Here is a 2,407-nt window from a genome sequence, read left to right as displayed (position 1 = left end):
ATTGTTGGTGTATAGGAAAACTGGAAAGAAAACATAACATCTACCATAACAAGAAAGCTCCAGATAAACGATACAATTATAACTCTTTTTCCATCACAGAACTAAGGTTGCAGCACAACCAAGAAACCTGAAATTTAAAGAAAGGCCCTTATTGGGACGTAAGCACTGTCATACCTGAGTCAAAGCATGAGATGAAGAGATGTTAGTTGCCATACAAACAGGATAAAAAAGAAAACAGTGGGTCAGATGAAATATTTGAAAAAGTAAAAATAATGGAAAACATCAAAATACATATCCAAGAAATGCATGGGACCCCATGTAGCATATGTGAGGGAAAAAATCTAACTAGACAAATAAAATCCAAACTGCTGGAAACCAAAAGTCAAAAGAAAATCTTGAGGACAATCTAAATAAGAATTATAGTAGATATCTCATTAGAATTTGTGCAACCCAAAAGACAATAGAATGACATCTTTAAAGCATTGAAAGGAAAAAAAAAAAAAAACTAGCATCTCAGAATTCTATATTTTTTTGTCCATTACTGGAATCAGCAAGAATTCTATATCTTTTAAAATAAAATCAAGTAAATATTGTTTTGAACAAACAAAAGATGGAAGAATTAACAATCAGCAGATCTGTGCGAGACGAAAAATTAAATGAGTACTTTAGCAGGAAGAATAAGATCCTAGAAACATAGTTGTACACAAAGAAATGAAGATTACAGAAATGCTGAAAAGGAAGGTAAATTTCAAACACATTTTTAGGTTGATAATTATCCTGAAAGATAACTGAATGACTAAAGCAAAAATAGTAGCCATGTAGTGTACATTGGTAGAATATTTACATCTAAAATTTGTGAAAATGATAGCACAAAGGATGAGAAAGTGGACTTGGGAGTATAGAGCTGTGAGTGTGAGATCCTTAAACTACATGTGAAACATAATAGTTTGAAGGTAGACTGTAAATAGTTAAAGATATATATTAGCAGACCTACGGCAACCATTAAAAAGTTATAAAAGATGTTTGTTTGTTTTTTTGTTTGTTTGTTTGTTTTTGAGACGGAGTCTCGCTCTGTCACTGGGCTGGAGTGCAGTGGCACAATCTCAGCTCACTGCAACCTCCACCTCCCAGGTTCAAGTGATTCTCCTGCTTCAGCCTTCCGAGTAGCTGGGACTACAGGCACCCTCTACCATGCCCAGCTAATTTTTGTATTTTTAGTAGAGACAGGGTTTCACCATGTTGGCCAGAATGGTCTCGATCTCACTTAGTGATCCACCCCGCCCCGACTTCCCAAAGTGCTGGGATTACAGGCATGAGCCACCGTGCCCGGCCCCCCAAATATATGTTTTTTAAAAGGCAATAGTGGGTGTAAAATGGAATCATAAAAATACTCCATCAATTCAGAACAGAGGGAAAAAAGGAACAAAAACTAAATAGAATACATATAAAACAAATAGCAAGATGGCAGATTTAAATCTAACTGATGTCAATAATTACATTAAATTTCCCATGAAAATGCAGAAAGTATCAGATTGATTTTTGAAAAGCAAGACCAATATTTATCTGGTGAATGAGATTCCATGACCATGAATGTGGTTTACCCAGTGCAAGGTTTGTCCATTGCACGTTGGGTGTGCTGACCCCTGTGATTTCCCCACATGTGGAAAACCTGACTGTGGAATTTGTGCTGGTTGGGAACTGTGTAACTGCTTTTCCCTGAAAGAAAAAATAAAAAGAGCATGGTACTCTTGTATGCTGTCTACAAAACAAACCCGTTGTACATATAAAGGCAAAATATGTTAAAAGTGATAAAGAAGGACCTTAAATAATAATAAAGGAGTACGTTTAAAACAAGATATAAGAAGAGATAAAAAGCATAAATGTGTATGCAATTAACAACAGAGCTTCAAAATACATGAAGCAAAAACTGCTGGAGCTAAAAGAAGTAGACAAATTAATCATTATAGTTTAAGACATCTATGCTCCTCTTTCAGTAATCAATAAGACAATAAAGGGAAAATCAGTTACGATATACAAGGCAAGAACAATATTATTAACTGGTTTGACCTAATCAACGTTTATAGAACATCCAACCCAGTAACAGTGGAATATACATTATTTTCAAGTGCACACGGAGCATTCACCAAAGAAAGACCATATTCCCGGCCATAAAACAAACCTCAATAAATTCAAATAGAATTACATGCAAAGTATCTTCTGTGATTTAAAGTAGGAATTAAACTAGAAATCTATAACAGAAAGATATCTGAAAAAATTCCCAAGGATTTGGAATTTAAGCTACACAATTTTCAATAACAATTGGGGCCGGGCACGGTGGCTCACGCCTGTAATCGCAGCACTTTGGGAGACTTATGGCGGGCCTGAGGTCAGGAGTTCAAGACCAGCC

General features: G+C 35.6%; 1 non-coding gene across 1 annotated transcript; it reads left to right on the top strand.

The window, feature by feature from the left end:
- Window positions 1–1,555: 1,555 nt before the first annotated feature.
- LOC112624033 lies at window positions 1,556–1,719 on the top strand. The gene has a single exon (XR_003119350.1). It is a non-coding gene; the product is annotated as a U1 spliceosomal RNA (small nuclear RNA).
- Window positions 1,720–2,407: the final 688 nt, after the last annotated feature.

Source organism: Theropithecus gelada, chromosome 4, assembly GCF_003255815.1.
Source record: "Theropithecus gelada isolate Dixy chromosome 4, Tgel_1.0, whole genome shotgun sequence".
Taxonomy (NCBI): Eukaryota; Metazoa; Chordata; class Mammalia; order Primates; family Cercopithecidae; genus Theropithecus; species Theropithecus gelada.
Note: the sequence above shows the minus strand (reverse complement) of the source record. Positions and strands in the feature narration are given on the sequence as shown.